At 39.1% G+C, this 19,805-nt stretch overlaps 2 pseudogenes; both read left to right on the top strand.

Moving 5' to 3' along the window:
* Nucleotides 1–3,261: 3,261 nt before the first annotated feature.
* Nucleotides 3,262–11,364, top strand: LOC119526987 (annotated as a pseudogene).
* LOC119526991 lies at nucleotides 9,011–9,954 on the top strand (annotated as a pseudogene).
* Nucleotides 11,365–19,805: the final 8,441 nt, after the last annotated feature.

Here is a 19,805-nt window from a genome sequence, read left to right on the forward strand (position 1 = left end):
ATGATTCCAAGGCTTTGAATAATAATGTTGATTTTTACTTAAGATTTGGGGGAAGAAACTGGGTTGTAATACACTTTACCAGCAAAACATCCTTGATGTTTCCTTTAAACACTTTTTTCTCCATATTCCTTCTTCCTCTACCAGCTATCCAAATTGTCTTTTTCTCCTTCTCCTGCTTTAAAAAAAAAACAAAAAACTTTTTTTGCCCCTTCCTTTTTCCACCCACACACTTCAATACTTCTCCCTTTCCAAGTCTCTGTTCATTCAACAAATACTTATCACATGCCTACTATTTCCCAGGACTGTTTTTGGTGCAGGAGGATACCACAATAGACTTTACATTCTGTCCCTTTCTTATATAGAGCAATCTAAACTGGTCTCAGCTTCTTAAATGTGCATCTAGCAAAAGGCAGGCTATAGAAGAATAAGGTGGATTTAAATAACAAATTTTTTAGTGTTAAATGTGATAATGAGAGGTAAGTACTTCTTGCTCTCAGAGAGCCTCTCAGCTATATTTTAAAAAATAATTCTATGATTCTATGAAATTAAGTTCATAATAGTATCTCCTACAAAGACACTGATAATAATTATAATAAGCATTTAGTGGGTACTTAAAGTGCCCCTTAGCACTGTATTAATTACCTTATGTTTAATCCTCACAGCCCAGTGAAGTGGGTGCTATTATTATTCTTTCTAAGATGAGGAAACTGAGGTTTAGAGATGCTCAGTGTCTTGTGTGAAGTCAAACAGCTCCTGGGTGGCAGCCCCTGGATTCCGACCTGTGTGCAAATAGCCTAGACCCTGTGCTTGTAGCCTCTGTGCTTACTGCACCCTCTCCCGCCTTCCAGGTCTGCCCTTACCTGAAGGTCTGCTATCTCTGGGAGGATCATAACCTATTTTTCTGTCCCATTTTTACCATTTCTCTCCTCAAGATTTTAGCCTTCTGCTAGGGTACAATTAGAATCAGAGAGTTTTGTGAACAAACCATAATTCCATCAACAGACATCTGTGGAGCACCTACCACATGCCAAGTACACTGTGACAAATGCTGTAGATTCATTAAGAACATTAAGAAATGATCTGGGTTAAAACTCATAAGGCTGAGATCATAGAGTCCCAGACAGACAAACAATTTTGATTCATATAAACAAAGTTCAGGGGTAAATCCAACTTAAATCCCAGATGGATTCAAGAGCTCAAACAAAGCTATTGGGGCTTCATTTTTTGCCTCCTTTCCTTGGCTCTGCTCTCCTCTTTCTGGCTTTATTCTGTATGTAAGCTTTCTCTAGAGCAAGATGGCCAAAAACAGCCTGTGGTTCACATCCTCCCAACTCAGTTACTCCAAAGGACAGAGAATGCTTCTCTCTTGGTATTCATTTATCAACACCAGGGATGCCTTTGAAGCTCTGCCCGAGTCCCATGAACCAATCATCATGGCCAGTAAGGCAGGGCCTCTGATTAGCCGGTGTACATCACAGGTCTGCTTCTGGGGTTAGGACAGGGAGCTGTGACTGATAATCTCATCAAAGCCATGTGGAGTAGGCAGAAGTTACCCAAAGAAACCAAAGGAGGAGAATGGGAAAGCGGGTGGGGCAGGTATAGCTGCAATCATCCACCACCTAATCTCTACCATTAAAGAGCTTTTAATTTAGTTGAGGAAATCGGGATAGATGAATAAAAAGATAGTGCAAAGAAGCACACAATTATCCAGTGAATGGTGCCCTGAATGGGAGAAACCTTTTTGGGTTGAGGATACAAGTAGCCAAGATGGTCAGAAATGAAGAAGAACCATCCTTCACTAATACCCGTGGGCTGGAGACGGCCCACAGCGGAGGCCTCCTAACTGCCCTGTAGTTCTTGTTCTGCCTCTTCCCCTTCACCAGTTGCCTGTCTGCTCTCCCTAGTGCCAACCCCACTAATAATGGGGGGAACAGTAGAGGGAGGCCAACTGGACAAAATGGCAAACAGCGTGAGATTCCCACTCTGTCCTTCCCATCTAGCCAGGGTTACATGGCAGCAAAGGCTTGTCCTTCAGAGCAAGCGGAGCAAAGAGGAGCAGGCCATTTGGTGAAGCACATTGTATGAAACCCAAGAAAGGAATAAAGAGCGAGCCAAAAACAAAGTAGAAGAAATTTAATTCTGAAATGAAACTGTTCATCTTTTTGCTGAACATGTAGACTAATAATACAGCCTTTCTTTGATGGAAAAAGCTCTATTCATGATGCTGGTTAGACAAGCAACTTGTCTGCCTCTCAACTTGCTTTCAAGTCATGGGCTTAATTAATTAACCCACTCCAGCCCCTAAATGCGGAGTCTCCTTTCTCTTTCTCTTTAGTTTTCTCCTTATGTACTCCATGTTTGAAATCATTACTAAAGCTTCTGGCTGTTACAGTTCTTTTTTTTTTTTTTTTTTTAAATAAAGTCACCTTAAAAGACTGTCTTTCTCCATAGATCAATAACTCCTGGAGGGATTATATAAAGAACAAGGACAATTTTATACTTCTGTCCAAAAAACAATGTGGGAGGTGGCAACATGGCTGGTGAACTGCCAACACGTTCTTCACATCAATGTTTGGAGTGATCTGGCTTTACCAACAGAAGTCATTGAATTCTTGTAAGCATCCTTGATTTTTGTGGAGGTTCTTACTTGATAACAATCAAGAGAGCTCTGGGTCAGGGTTTTTTATGGATGTTTTGTTTCTCCATTGTTATAACAACGTTTTAGAGGTGAATGTCCATGTAATTAAAGTATCTAATCACCACCTGACTTGTTACTTAGGATTCTGAGTATACACATTTAAGTATAAGGCAACAATTGTAAAGGGCATATTTCAGTTCTGAGAAGGAAAAAACCAGCTATACAATGAAAGGATTTCCTAACCTTTTTCCCTCTACAGTTCCAGAGAGGGCTACAATGGTTGAAAACACAGATTCGTTTAACCAAATCTGTTAATGTTAATTTTTTTCTTACATTTATTAGATAGTAAATGAAAGTTGCTCTACTTCATATATAAATTATGAATTAAATATTTTGGAAAATTAAGGCTCTGACTTACCATTATTAACTATATAGTATATCTGAAAATCAAACATCCAGCATTTTTTAAAATCTTTTTTTCCCCAACATCTAAGCTAAGGATTCTTCTGCTGAGGTCCATGGAAATGTTTGCAAATTGTGGGATTTGTATACATCTATGCTTTTCTGGAAAGATGATTGTAGCTTTCATTAGAGTTTCTATAATCCTTTCCATCCTCCTAAAAAATATAAAACTTACACTTAAATTCTGAGGCTTTTAAGGGCATGTTTATTTGTTTTCAAATCTTTTTTCAACCTGAGGCTTAAGATTTAATAGAAGAGTAAACAACCCTATCTCTTTTCCTTTTGTGCCTATTCTATTTTCCCACTCATCAAAAAATGGTGTATATGGGCAATCATAGATATTGGTGGCAGGAAAAGCAGCGTTCAGAACTCAGTGCAGAAAGGAATAAAAACAGACAAAAATCAGAAAGGCAGAGATATCAAAATTAAATAACTCCATTTCATCCAAGCATCGGCTTCTGCACTATCCAATCCTGGCCCTATTAGAACAAGTTTAATCAGACATGGATTGTGGCCAAACTTTACCAAGCCATTCCTGGTTTTTCCCACAGTAATTCTCTGCTGATTTGGATTTTTCTCAATGATGAAACTGTCAGAACCATTTGTTGTGCCTTATTTAGCAGGACCAGATAAAAATATGATCACAAAAGACATCCTTCCTCTTTGAACATACTCTTACCTGGCACTGCTGCTTTCTGTGTTCATTCTCACTGATTATATCTGCTACAAGCCAGTTATCATCTTACAGGGCATCGGCTTCCTCATGACCTGGGTGCTGCTTGTAATTGATCAAGGATTAAAAGCCGTGCAAGTACTGGAAGTCACCTATGGCTTGGTCTCCGCCATCGAGGTGGCCTACAATGCCTACATATACAGAGAGTGAGCAGCTACTGTAGGAGCATGATGCTGGTGGCCTGCACGGTGGCCTCCAGGCTGACCTGGGTGCTGTTATCCCTGGCCGACCTGTTGTACTTTTACCTCAACATCATATCCTTGGCCTTTGTCTCCGTGGCCTTCTTTTTCTTACTTTTTCTACAGATGCTCAAGAAGTACATGTTCTGAGAGAGAACCTAAGATGGCAGCTAGGTGAGACAGGGCAAAGAAACACCTCCGTGAAAAATACTAGATAAAAGCCAGAAAGTGACCCAGAACACCAGTTCCAGTGATGCACCAGCTGGACAAGGTCTGCTAAATCCACAGGGACCGTGCACGTGGTGAAACTGGGAGTCTGTGTTCTGAAACGAGTGAGTAAGCTTGCTGAATATCTGGCAGCTATGCTGCGGTGTGGGGAAACCGTGGGTTGGCATTTGGAGGAGGACTAGTTCTTTTTTAAAAAACCCAAAAGCAGCTGCAGATATGGCAGCGAGAACTGCACAGTGAAGCACAGCAGGAATGGGCTGTGCGAACGCCTGAATACCTGGCATGGAAGATAGCCTTTTGCGCACCTGCTGCTAATTGTCTCATAGCGAGGAAGACAGAGGTGAGCCAAAAGGGGAAAATAACCACACCCCTTGCAGCCATCTTCCTGGTGGGCTGGGAACTCTCCTGCCCAGCACCAGGGCCACAGCCCAGAGCCATGCCAAAAAACCCAGTGTGACAGGAAGTGTTCCCAGCAACACACACACATGCCACAATATCAGGGGTGCACAATAGCTTTTCACGCACCCACAGCTAATTGTCCCAGAGCTGGGAAGGTGGAGCTGTGCGAAAGGGGGGAAATTAACACACCACATACAGCCATCCTTACAAAAGGCTGGGAATGCACCTACATGGCCCAGCAGCCCAGAACTTCCCTTGAAGGAAGGCGTGCACTTGTGACATAGCAAAACCTTCCCTCAGCAGAGGCCCTAGAAGGGCACGGCTTGTAAGAGGGACCCACTCAGAAATCCCAGGGACCATATGCCAATACCAAGGACTTGTGGGTCAGCGGAAGAGAAAATCTGTGGCGAGACCAAAATGAAGGTTTAGACTCTTGCAACAGCCTTAAATCTCCAGGAACACCTGGGAGGTTTGATTTTTAAAGCTGCCTTCCCTCCCTAACCACTCAGACACATGCCCCACATTCAGGGTGGACAACATCAACAACACACCCAAACTTGGTGCACCAATTGGACCCCACAAGAATCAGACCCCACACACCACAAAGACAAAGTTGGGGAGAACTAGCTTGAGGGGAATAGGTGACCTGCAGGCGCCATCTGCTGGTTAGTTAGAGAAAGTGTACGCCACCAAGCTGTAGATCTGACAAATTACAGATCGGTATTTTTTATATCCAGAAAGAACCCTGTAAAGTAAAGCAAATGCTAAGAGGCCAAAAACAACTGAAAATTTTAAAGCATATGACAAAACCAGATGATATGGGTAATCCAAACCCAAACATCCAAATCAAAAGATCAGAGGAGACAGAGTACTTGGAGCAATTAATCAAAGAACTAAAGACAAACAACAAGAACATGGCACAGGATATAAAGGACATGAAGAAGACTCTAGAAGAGCATAAAGAAGAAATTGCAAGAGTAAATAAAAAAAAATAGATGATCTTATGGAAATAAAAGAAACTGTTGACCAAATTAAAAAGATTCTGGATACTCACAGTACAAGACTAGAGGATGCTGAACAACAAATCAGCGAACTCAAGGGCCACAGAATGGAAAATGAAAGAACAAAAGAAAGAATGGGGAAAAAAATTGAAAAAATCAAAATAGACTTCAGGGATATGACAGATAAAATATAACATGCAAATATAAGACTCATTGGTGTCCCAGAAGGGGAAGAGAAGGGTAAAAGTCTAGAAAGAGTATTCAAAGAAATTATTGGGGAAAACTTCCCAAACCTTCTACACAATATAAATACACAAAGCATAAATGCCCAGCAAATTCCAAATAGAATAAATCCAAGTAAACCTACTCCAAGACATATTCTGATCAGACTGTCAAATACTGAAGAGAAGGAGCAAGTTCTGAAAGCAGCAAGAAAAAAGCAATTAACCACATACAAAGGAAACAGCATAAGACTAAGTAGTGACTACTCAGCAGCCACCATGGAGGCGAGAGGGCAGTGGCATGACATATTTAAAATTCTGAGAGAGAAAATTTTCCAACCCAGAATACTTTATCCAGCAAAGCTCTCCTTCAGATTTGAGAGAGAGCTTAAATTTTTCACAGAGAAACAAATACTGAGAGATTTTGCTAATAAAAGACATGCCCTACTTCAGATACTAAGGGGATCCCTACTGACAGAGAAACAAAGAAAGGAGAGAGAGAGATGGAGAAAGGTTCAGTACTAAAGAGATTCAATATTGGTTCATTAAAGGACAATAAGAGAGAGAGGGAAAAAATATATCTGACAAACATAAACCAAAGGATGAGATGGCTGATTCAAGAAATGCCTTCACAGTAGTAACATTGAATGTAAATGGATTAAACTCCCCCATTAAAAGATATAGATTGGCAGAATGGATCAAAAAATGTGAACCATTAATATGTTGCATACAAGAGACTCATCTTAGACACAGGGTGTGTACACAAAGAAATTGAAAGTGAAAGGATGGAAAAAATATTTTATGCAAGCTGCAGCCAAAAGAAAGCATGAGTAGCAATATTAATCTCAGATAAAATAGACTTTAAATGCAAGGATGTTATGAGAGACAAAGAAGGCCACTACATACTAATAAAAGGGGAAATTCAACAAGAAGAAATAACAGTCATAAATGTTTATGCACCCAATCATGGTGTCACAAAATACATGAGACAAGCACCGGCAAAACTAAAGGAAGCAATGGATGTTTCCACAATAATTATGGGAGACTTCAACACATCACTCTCTCCTATAGATAGATCAACCAGACAGAAGACCAATAAGAAAACTGAAAACCTAAAACAATCTGATAAATGAATTTGATTTAACAGACATATATAGAACATTACATCCCAAATCACCAGGATTCACATTCTTCTCTAGTACTCATGGAACTTTCTCCAGAATAGACCATATGCTGGGACATAAAATGAGCCTCAATAAATTTTTAAAAATTGAAATTATTCAAAACACATTCTCTGACCACAATGGAATACAATTAGAAGTCAATAACGATCAGAGACTTAGAAAATTCACTAAACACCTGGAGGTTAAACAACACACTCCTAAAATAAATGGTTTATAATGTAGAATGTAGGGGAACTAGCAATAGAGAGCAATTAATGAAGGGGAAATGATAACCGAGTAAGAATAGATAAGCTATCATGGGTAAAATTAACATTCTGGGAATGCCCAGGAATAACTATGGTTTGTTAATTTCTGATGGGATGGTAGGAACAAGTTCACAGAAATGTTGCTGTATTAGGTTATTTTCTCGGGGTAGAGTAGGAACATGTTGGACTCCCTTGTTATGGTTTGTTTGAAAAATTTTTTTTTATTGTATGTTTTTTTAAATTTTTATATATGTAGTTGATTTTAAAAAAAGAGTTAATTAAAAAAAATAATAATGAAAAAAATATGCAGAGCCCCCTTGAGGAACTGGTGGAGAAGGCAGGGGTGTTGGGCTCCCCCACCTCAATGGTTGCTGATGTGCTCACAGACATAGAGGACTGGTGGTTTGATGGGCTGAGCCCTCAATCATGGGACTTGCCCTTGGGAAGACTGTTGCTGTAAAGGAGAGGCTAGGCCTGCCTATAATTGTGCCTAAGAGCCTCCTCCCAAATGCCTCTTTGTTGCTCGTTATGGCCCTCTCTCTCTAGCTAAGCCAACTTGGCAGGTGAAATCACTGCCCTCCCCCCTACGTGGGATCTGACACCCATTGTTCTAGTTTGCTAATGCTGCCAGAATGCAAAACACCAGAAATGGATTGGCTTTTATAAAGGGGATTTATTTGGTTACAAAGTTACAGTCTAAAGGCCATAAATTGTCCAAGGTAACACATGAGCAATCGGGTATCTTCACTGGAGTATGGCCAATGATGTCCGGAAAACCTCTGTTAGCTGGGAAGGCACGTGGCTGGCGTCTGCTCCAAGTTTTGGTTTCAAAATGGCTTTCTCCCAGGACATTCCTCTCTAGGCTGCAGCTCCTCTTCAAAATGTCACTCTCAGTTGCTCTTGAGGCATTTGTCCTCTCTTAGCTTCTCCTGAGCAAGAGTCTATTTTCAGTGGCCGTCTTCAAACTGTCTCTCATCTGCAGCTCCTGTGCTTTCTTCAAAGTGTCCCTCTTGGCTGTAGCAAGTTCATGCCTTCTGTCTCAGCTTATGTATGCTCCAGTAATCAAGGCCCACCCTGAGTGGGCGGAGCCATGCCTCCATGGAAATTATCTCCTCAGAGTTATCACCTACAGTTGGGTGGGTCACATCTCCATGGAAACACTCAAAGAATTAAAATCTAATTAACACTGATAGGTCTGCTCACACAAGATTACATCAAAGAATATGGCATTTTCTGGGGGACATAATACATTCAAACCAGCACACCCAAGGAAGTGAATCTCCCTGGCAACGTGGAATACGACTCCTGGGGAGGAATCTAGACCCGACATCGTGGAATGGAGAACATATTCTGGATCAAAAGGGGGATGTGAAAGGAAATGAAATAAGCTTCAGTGGCAGAGAGATTCCAAAAGGAGCCGAGAGGTCACTCTGGTGGGCACTCTTATGCACAGTACAGACAACCATTTTTAGGTTCTAATGAATTGGAATAGCTAGCAGTAAATACCCAAAACTATCAAACTACAACCCAGAACCCATCAATCTTGAAGATGATTGTATAAAAATGTAGCTTATAAGGGGTGACAATGTGATTGGGAAAGTCATACGGACCACACTCCCCTTTGTCTCGTTTGTGTATGGATGAGTAGAAAAATGGGGGAAGAAAAAAAAAAAAGGCACCCACTGTTCTTTTTATTTTAATTGTTCTTTTTCACTTTAATTTTTATTTTTATTATTTGTGTGTGTGTGGTAATGAAAATGTCAAAAATTAATTTTGGCAATGAATGCACAACTATATAATGGTACCATAAACAATTTAATGTAGGCTTTGTTTTGTAGGACTGCATGGTATGGGAATATATCTCAATAAATACGAATTAAAAAAAAAAAAGTCCATGTTCTGCTTTGCCACCTCTACTGTGAGAATGAAGACCATTCTCAGCAACCAGACTGTCGACATTCCAGAAAATGTCGACATCACATTACAGGGATGCACGGTTATTTTGAAGGGCCCCCAGGGAACCCTGCGGAGGGACTTCAATCATATCATTGTAGAACTCAGTCTACTTGGGAAGAAAAAGAAGAGGCTCCAGATTGACAAATGGGGAAATAGAAAGGAGCTGGCTACATTTCACACTATCTGCAGTCACATACAGAACATGGTCAAGGTGTTATACTGGGCTTCTGTTATAAGATGAGGTACATTTCGCACTATCTGCAGTCACATACAGAACATGGTCTTCACCCATCAATATTGTTATTCAGGAGAGTGGGTCTCTGGTTGAAATCAGAAATTTCTTGGGTGAAAAATCAATCTGCAGGGTTCGGATGAGGCCATGTGTTGACTATTCAGTATCTCAAGCCCAGAAAGATGAGTTAATTCTTGAAGGAAGTGACATTGAACTTGTATCAAATTCAACTGCTTTGATTCAGCAAGCCACAACAGTTAAAAACAAGGATATAAGAAAAATTTTGGATAGTATCTGTGTCTCAGAAAAAGGAACAGTTCAGCAGACTGATGAATAAGATCTAAGAGTTGTACAGCAATGGAATATAAGATGCCAGTCCTATTTGTGATTGTAAAGATACAGTAAAATTCATCTGTTAATTTGAAAGAAAAAAAAGGAAGAAGAAAAGCATGTTCTTTCATGTAAAACCCAGCAAAGAAGCTCCTCAAAGGCCATCAGGAAAAGATGCTATCTTAGATGAACCCCATAAGGATCACCAAACAGTCTGCCAAGAGTCTTTCAACATTTCAGGGCCTATGGCTGACAGCCAGTTGAGCAGCCCAAAGCCAAAAAAAAATGTAGCTTTGAGAGTTTTTACAGTGTTTCCAAGATTTGAGGGAGTGCTACTCCTCAAAGCATCTTTTTTACTGGTCCCTCTGGTGGGGTTTATCCATGGCAGGCTTTAACCAGATTTTGAACTATGTTCAAATCCTTTGGGATTACAAGGCACTGTCTGAAAGTTCTACTATATATAGCAGAGCAGTGGAAGTCCTTGCAACCTTAGGAGGGGCAGTGGCAGCCTTCGCAGCAGGCTACATGAAAGTCAACTGGCATCTTTTGGGAGAATTGGCATTGAGAATCTTCTCAGCAGCAGAAGAGAAATTCTCAATTTCTCATGTATTACACAACTAATATTTGGGTATGCTATGCTGGTCTTTTGGTTTTCAAGTCAAGTTACATGCTTCTTATAACCATAGCAGCATTTCAGATCACAGTGAACCTCAGCATGGAACGCCCCGCCCTGGTGTTCGGAATCAACACCTTCATTGCTTGGTGATCCAGACCGTCCTAACTGTGACTGTGGTTGACAACCAAGGCCTGGAGCTTTCAGTCAATATTCAGTTTTTGATTTATGGAAGTTATTTCTCAGTCATTGCTGGAATTTTCTTAATGAGAATCATTTACATAATCTATTCAGCCAAATGCAAAATGAAAGAATGTCGTTCTCCTGCTGATCAGAATCCAAATGAATCAGTTGACCCATTGCCTGATGTGAGCACAGTAACATGGTTTTAGTCCAGAATCAGAGGATGGGTGACTGATTGAAAATATATGGTGCTATGTGTATGTACTTAGGTGTTTTAATGTTTTGTCCTAAATTAAGATACTGTGAAAATAGGGAGCAGATGCTTAATGTGTACAGAATTTTAACTAGGTTGAATTTAAATGTTTGGAAACAGATAAAGGTGATGGTAGCACATTACAATGGTGAGTGTAATTAACAGCACTGAATTATGAGTGTGATTGTGGTTGAAAAAGGAGGTTTCAAGTCAAATATGTCACTAGAAGGAAAGGTAGAGGATAAAAAATGGGACTGTATAACACTGCGAACCCTATAGTGGACAATGACGGTGATTAAAAGTACAAATATAAAAATGATCTTTCATGAACAAGAACAATGTATGTTGCTACTATAAGGAGTTAGTAATAGAGTGGTATATGGGAAAAATACACCTGTTGCAAACTATGGACAATAGTTAAAAGTAATATTTTAATATTCTTCCATCAGCAGTAACAAATGTATCACACTAGTGCTGAGAGTGTTAGGGGATAAGTGGTATGGGATTTTCTGGGGATTTATTTCTTTACTTTTTCTGTTTTTTATTTTAACTTTTTTATTGTGAAATATAACATATATGCAGAAAAGTGATAACTTTCAGAGTATGGTTTAACAAGTAAATATAGAGAAAATTTCAAAGTATGGTATGACTTTACAGTTCCACAATTTCAGTTATTTCCTTCTAGACATTCTAGTACACTAGAGACTAAAAATAAACACCCATATAATATTTCAGCAGTCACAATCATTTGCAAAATCGTATCTTCTCTGTTACACCTCCTCCCTCTCATTTGATCGTTCTCTCAATCTTCATGTTGAAAAGGAGTGTTGACATTATGGGGTGGTTGATGTTTTTGGAGAAACTGGTACCTCTGGGCTTCAGGGCTTATCTGACATAGGAACAATCTAAAAGTTTTAAGTTATTGAAAAATAAACTTAGTGAGTGAAACCTTTTATAGAGTCTCAAATGTAGCCCTGGGTATTCTTTAGAGTTTTCAGGAATACTGTTGGTTGGGGCTCAGCATACTGTGACAACCTGCAATATCTAGATGAAGCTTGCATTAGAGTGACCTCCAGAAAAGCTTCTCAACTCTAGTTGAAATCTGTTAACCCTTGGGGCCTTATTTTGTTGCATTTATTTTCCCTCTTTTGGTCAGAAGGGCATTGTCAATCCCACGATGCCAGGGCTGGTCTCATCCCTTGGGGTTATATCCCATGTTGCCAGGGAGACTTGCACCCCTGAGTTGTGTCCCATGTAGTGGGGAGGGTGGTGAGTTTATTTGCAGAGTTGGGCTTAGAGAGAGAGAGGCCACATCTGAGCCACAGGGGAGGTTTTCTGGAAGTGACTCTTAGGCATAATTGTGGGTAGGCTTGGCTTCCCCAATAGAGAGATAAGTTCCATAAGAGCAAGTCTCACGATTGAGAGCTTGACTTCTTAAATCGGGGGTCCCTAGTGCTTGAGAGAGTGTCAGGAATTTCCCAGCTGAGGAAGTTTAAAAATTCCATATTTTTTCTTTGGTTCCTGAAGGGACTTTGCAAATACTTTTATTATCTGCATAACATACTCTGGGATGTATCAGGGTATTACATTAAGCTGTGCAGAGTTGCAGGATCTCATTCCCTATTCTAGGCTGCAACTCCACAATAAAAGGACAAACAACCCATTTATAAATTGGGCAAAAGATATGAATAGACATTTCTCCAAAGAGGAAATACAAATGGCTAAAAAGCACATGAGGAGATGTTCATCTTCATTAGTTATTAGGGAAATGCAAATCAAAAACACAATGAGATATCATCTCACACCTATAAGAATGGCTGCCATTAAACAAACAGGAAACTACAAATGTTGGAGACGATGTGGAAAAATTGGAACACTTACTCACTGCTGGTAGGAATGTATAATGGTACAGCCACTGTGGAAGATAGTTTGGTGGTTCCTCAGAAGACTAAATATCGAGTTGCCCTATGACCCACTGCTCAATATATACCCAGAAGATCTGAAACCATGGACACAAACAGACATTTGCACACTGATGTTCATAGTGGCATTACTCACAGTTGCCAAAAGATGGAAGCAATCCAAGTGTCCATCAACAGACAAGTAGATAAACAAAATGTGCTATATACATATGATGGAATATTATGCAGCAATAAGAAGGAATGAGGTCCCGAATCGTGTGACAACATGGATGAAACTTGAGGACATAATGCTGAGTGAAATAAGCCAGATGCAAAAGGATAGATATTGTATGATTTCACTAATGTTACTGCCCTAGAAAAGGTAAACTCAGAATCTTAAAATGTAGAATAGAGAGCTAGAGATAGACAGAAGCTAGAGAAGGGGGAGCAGTTACTAATAGGTACAGACTTCTTAACAGGTTCAACATAAATCTATGGGAATTGATAGAGGCGATGGTAGTTTGTTAGTGTAAATATAAGTAATAGTGCTACATTGAAGATGAATATGATTGAAGGGGTTATTTAAAGTCATCTATCTCACAAATTAGCACTGCAAATATAAATAAGTTCTTGCATGAACTACTTCATAGGTATGACACTTGTACAAAGAGTTAATAATAGAGGGGTATAGGGGAAAAACTACCTATTGCATGCTAAGGGCTATATTTAACAGGAATGCCTTATTAGTACCACACCAATACTAAGAATAAATAAATGGGGGGGGGATAAGAATTATGGGGTGTTGTGGGTTTTCTCCTTAGTATGGGTGTGTCTATCCATTATTTTTCTCTTTGGAGCAATGAAAATGGTCTAAAATCAAGAGTGATTTTGATTGTACAACTAAATGTAGATACTGTGAGACTGTTTATTTTCGATAGACTATATGCTATGGAATACATTGCAACAAAATCTGCAGATTCAGAATAAATAAATAAGCAAATAAACAGAAAGATTTAAGTGCTAGAGAAAATGTGGAGAGAAAGGTATAACTATTCAATGTTGAAAGGATAGCAGAATGGGGCAGCCCCTCCAGAGGTTAATGTAGTGGATCCACAGGAGACTAAATGTAGGGTCGCCATATGATTAGGCAAGCCTGTTACTAGGGATATACTCAAAAGAACTGAAAGCAGGGACTCGAACAGACATTGGACACTGATGTTTATGGTGGCATTATTCACAATAGCCAATGATTGGGGGTGGCCGAGGGTTACACCGACTGAGGAACAGAATGGCAAACTGTGGTTTATACATATGTTGTAATATTATGCATCTACAGAAAAGAATAAAGTCATTCAATGGGGTGAATGAACTGTGAGGACAATATGTTGAGCAAAATAATCCAGAAACAGAAGGACAAATATTGCATGGTCTCATTGAGAAAATACTTATAAGAAAATTAGGGCCTAGATTGTAAGCTCTTACAGCAGTCACATTTGTTCCTGAGTTCTAAGAGTTATTTTTAAATGCTGAGATGCTATGCTCTATGTGTATAACCTGGTAGTTCCCTGGAACTTCGGGTGCCTGTGTGACACGTGAGATTCAGAATTGGAGTTCTACAGCTCTGGAAGTTGGCATTACTCCATACAGCAACTCTCTGATTTTTAAAAAATTGTTTTGTTGTTTTTCTGTTATTGTGGTTTTTGAGTAATGCAAATGTTCTAAAATTGTGGTGATGAATACATAAGTATGTGATGATACTGTGAACCATTGATTGTACACTTGGATGGATTATATGAAGTGTGAGTATATCTCAATAAAACTGCTAAAAAATAAAAATATTTTTTAAAATGGTGTATATGTGTGGTGTCCGTAGAGCCATCTGTTTGAGGGTAGTAAGTAAAATGCAAAGAAAAAAGAGAGGAAAGATAGTGGTGACAAATATTTTTTTTAAAAATGGTGATATTTTTTAACATAAATCTGCCTTGAATTTTTTATTTTTTTCCTAAGTCTCTAGGCCATTGTTAATTATTATTTACTATTCTTCACTGTGGATTCTTTCATGGGTGACTGTACATTACTAGATTCTATTTTAGCTAGAAGAGCCGACACAGCAAATTTATGTTCTGTTATAAATTAAGGGATGTGATGACATACGTTTAGTGGTTAGACTGACATGCAAAACAAATCAGATGTAATCATTTGGTTATAAGTCTGAGGTATAAAATAAACCATTTTGGGGTTGAAGCAAAAGACAGAACCATAGGAGTAGCAGTTTGCCAGAGCACAAATAGGCTAATTTTGCTTGCAGTCAGCAAAAGAAAAATAATTTCAAGTGGATATTCTCTTTTTCTTCTTCTGTGAGTTCCATCAAGAGAAGTTAATAACTCAGATGTAAAAACATGGAATTCAGAGCTGGAAGGTTTATAAGTGGACACTTCTACTTTTTTTTTTTTTTTTTTTTTTTTTTTTTAACAGGAGAGGACACTCCAAGTCACAAAGCCATAACTAAAACTCCGGGGCTCTGTCTCCCACCCAAGGCACCTAGTAAAAACAATTGACATTTGAATTCTCATACAAGGTCATTCTATGAAAGAATAAACAGTTAAAACACATTCACAATACATGGACACAGATAAAGGCTGGCCAGCCCTTCAAGCTAACAAGAAACTGCCTGTCAATGAATAACTGATAAAAAGAACACAACTTGGTGGCTAAGGTTAAATTTTGTCATTCTGGTTCCTAGGCTAGGAGCCGATTTTTAAATTAAAATCATTTTCTTAATTTAAAGTTATGCTTACCTGTGGAGGAGATAAAATTCAGGAAGTGAAGGACTCTAACTTTCCAGAGTAGGTATTTCTATGTATTTGAATTTTCTCCCTAATCGGGTAATCATATGTTACTGGTATAGTTTAAGTTGAAAAAGAACCTTACACTCTGAGGTTTTTGTTTGATATGCTACAGCTCTAGTGTACAAATCTACAAATCTGACACTAACGTGTTGACTCTGTTTCCTCTGCTAAGCCTATCAGTGGAATCCCAAAGAAAAGAAAAATGACCTCACCTTATTTGTGGAGTGATTCAGTTATATTTCCTTTCTTTTATGCCTCTCCAATAAAGATTGGAGACCAGAATATTGATTAAAATAGAATTTAGAACTGGAAGAAAGCTAGGTGTTCATCTGGGCCAGCCTACACTTAATGATGCATGAGGAAGAAGGCCTCAAAAGGCTACGGGACTGCATGCTTGTTCTAGTTTGCTAATACTGCCAGAATGCAAAACACTGGAGATGGATTGGCTTTTATAAAAGGGGGTTTATTTGGTTACACAGTTACAGTCTTAAGGCCATAAAGTGTCCAAGGTAACACATCAGTAATCAGGTACCTTCAATGGAGGATGGCCAATGGTGTCCGGAAAACCTCTGTTAGCTGGGAAGGCACGTGGCTGGTGTCTGCTTCAACATTCAGGTTTCTAAATGGCTTTCCCAGGATGTTCCTCTCTAGCTACTGTTCCTCAAAAACGTCACTCTTAGTTGCACTTGGGATATTCGTCCTCTCTCAGCTTCTCTGGAACAAGAGTCCGCTTTCAATGGCCGTCTTCAAACTGTCTCTCATCTGCAGCTCCTGTGTTTTCTTCAAAGTGTCCCTCTTGGCTGTAGCAGCTTGCTCCTTCTGTCTGATCTTATATAGTGTGCCAGTAATTTAATTCAGACCCATCCAATGGGCGGGCCAAAACCTCCATAGAAATTACCCAATCAGAGTCATCACCCACAGTTGGGTGAGGCGCATCTCCGTGGAAACACTCAAGGAATTACAACCTAATTAACACTGATAGGTTTGCACACAAAGATTACATCAAAGATAATGGCATTTGGGGGAAAATAAAACATTCAAACTGGCACAATAATACAAAGAGCAATCCCTGATGTAAGCTAGGGACTGTAGCTAATATAAATTTAATGCACTAGCTACCACACTAGTGCAAAGTATTAATAAATCGAGCAGTCTTCACTTTCTGCATGATTTTTCTATAAACCTACAACTTCTCTAATTAAAAATAAAAAGAGTAGAAGAAAAAAATAGTCTAAAGGACTCCCCGGATTAATACAGCTCGTGACTAAGGATGTCAGGGTTTAAACCCAGATTTTCATTCTCTCATTCACCTTCCCATTATCCAAAGTGACTGCGTCCCTGCAATGGAGCAATCCTGCTCTCCAGTTATACAATTTTACTTCCCATCGGTTTTCCATGGCTTGCAATGGAGCATCCCATAGGGAAGTCATGACTCATTTTGTCTGTGCCTCATCTCCCTCATAGGTTGTAAGGGCCTTAAATCAGTCAGGGCTAATAGCTATTGTGTGCTTATGATTTTTCATGCACTCTGCTAGACACTCCACATACGTCAGCACATTTATCCTTTACAACAAGACAGTAAAATAGCTGTTATGATCCCTATTTTCTGAGGAAACTGAGCCCGGAAAGGTTAGGCAACTTGCCCAGCGTCACAAAGCTAGTAGGTGGTGGGACTGAGATTCAACCTTAGGTATGTGTAACTCCAAAACTCATGGGGAACCCTGTGGGATAGAAATTATGTATTATTCACTTTTGATTTCCCAACAGATGCTGGCACATTGCTAAGCAAATAAATAGTAGGTACTCAATAAATACTTTGAAAAGAATGAACAAATGATATTCAGTGAGAACAAAGAAAAAGTGTTTTTAAATGTTATTTTCAAAATTTCAGATAAGTTTTGTTCGGCTCTTCTGGAAAAACACACACACACACACAGCCTACGCAATCTAAAATTCAGCAACCCCAGTAGTTCAAGTTTCCCTGTCATTTGAAAGGCAGTATGGCAGAGGGTTTTAACACCAGGGGTCCTAGTATTAGGTTGCCTGGGTCAAATTCCAGCTCGACCATTTACCCTCTCACCTTGGGCAAGTTACTGAGGATCTCTGTGCCCCAGTTGTTTCATTCGCGAGGTGGAGATAATTGTAACTTCTTTAGAGACCTGTTTTGAGGATTGTTCCCGTTTGCTAATGCTGCCATTTTGCAAAACACCAGAAATGCATTGGCTTTTATAAAGGGGGTTTATTTGGTTACAAAGTTACAGTTTTAAAGCCATAAAAGTGTCCAAGCTACAGCATCAACAATAGGGTACCTTCACTGGAGAAAGGCCATTGGCCTCCAGAAAACCTCTGTTAACTTAGAAGGCACATGGCTGGCATCTGCTTGCTCCCAGTTTGTGTTTCAAAATGCCATTCTCCAAAATGTCAGCATCAGCTTTCCACGGCCATCTTCAAAATATGTCTCTCAGCTGCAGCAGTGAACTCCTTCTGTCTGAGCTTTTATAGGGCTCCGGTAAACTAAGCAAGACCCACGCTGAATGGGCTGGTCCACACCTCCATGGAAATAATCTAATCAAAGCTATTACCCACAGTTGAGTAGGTCACATCTCCATGAAAACAGCCTAATCCAAAGATTCCAACCTAATCAACACTAATACGTCTGCCCCCACAAGATTGTATTAAAGAACATGGCCTTTGGGGGAACATAATACATCCAAACTGGCACAAGGATTAAGTGAGTTAAGAGATGTAAAGTGGTGGTAACATACAGTAAATACTCAATAGTTTTATTCATTTAAATGCATTTTTTCATAGCTCTTGTAGAATCCTTACCACACTTTTGCAGCAAAGCATGTCGAAAAAGTGCTTAGTACCCATCCTGCGTTATCGTTGTGTTCTTTTCCTGGAGGTTCCAGTATGGACTCTGCTGACATCACATTATTAATATCTTCTGCTGCCTGTACTGCAGACCAATGGTGTTTTTCAGCACAGCCTTGGATCCCACGGGGTTTGCTGCACTTCATTGCACCTCAAAGCATGATAACAGGAACTGAAATGGCTAAAACTGAAAGCAAAATAAAATTCAGCCAAGAAATACTTGGCTGTTTTTCCTTTTGCCATGTATAGAAAAAAAAAAAGGGTGAAATTAAAGTCCAGCATGTTTTATTTCATGTTTGTTTTGGTTTGATTTTCTAAATGTAAGTATGTATTTTTCATTCCTTCATTCAGCAAACATCTATTGAGTATTTACTGGGTTGTGCCCTGATTCCCCATATACATCTGGTGGCCATCGACCTCGAATTTCTTAGAACAATACTAATTTTAAATGCCTTAGGCATCTTTTTCGTGGAGTTAAATTACCAAGACAAGGAAAGAAAAAAAAAGCCTTTGTCAGGCCCTATGACCAGAGTTTTGTTTCATATTTACTTTCAGCTGTCCTTCTGTTTGCCCCATGCTTGGGAGCTACTGGTAAAAAAAAAATCTACAAGCCATGAAGGGCTTCATGAGCCAAGGCAGGGAGATTACCAGCAGGCATCCATGGTCTCCTCTTTGGAGGAAGAGTTTTGTTTTGTTTTTTTTTAATTTTTTCTTTTAATTTTTTTAACTTGATTTATTAAAAAATTAAAACACACACACAAACAAAAAAAACACACACACAACATTTCCAACAAAACAAAGCAAAGGATTAAGAAAAACAAATAACCTAAAATAACTACTTTGCTTTTAACATATTCTTACCATACCCCCAAAAATTAATAAACCATATCCAAACAAAGGAATAAGAAAAACAAATAATCTAAAATAACTACATTGCTTCCAACATGTTCCTACCATACCCCAAGAAAATTAACAAATCATAATCAAACAAAGGAATAAGATAGACCAAATAATCTAAAATAATTACATTGAAGCTAATTTTTTAATGCAATAGCTTTTTTTAACTATATCAAAAAAATAAAAAAAACAATTCAAACAACAAAACAAAGGAATAAGAAAAACAAATAACCTAGTATAACTACATTGCTTCCAACATGATCCTACCATACCCAAGAAAGTTTGCAAACCATAATCATTCCTGAGCATTCCCATAACATTGGGATTACCCTCGATAGTTTACCTGTTCTTATTAGATTATCGTTCCCTCTTCACTAGTTGCTGTCTATCTCTATGTCCCCTGCATTCTACAATATAAAAATATTTT

The sequence above is a fragment of the Choloepus didactylus genome, chromosome 2 (genome assembly GCF_015220235.1).
Source record: "Choloepus didactylus isolate mChoDid1 chromosome 2, mChoDid1.pri, whole genome shotgun sequence".
NCBI classification, from domain to species: Eukaryota; Metazoa; Chordata; class Mammalia; order Pilosa; family Megalonychidae; genus Choloepus; species Choloepus didactylus.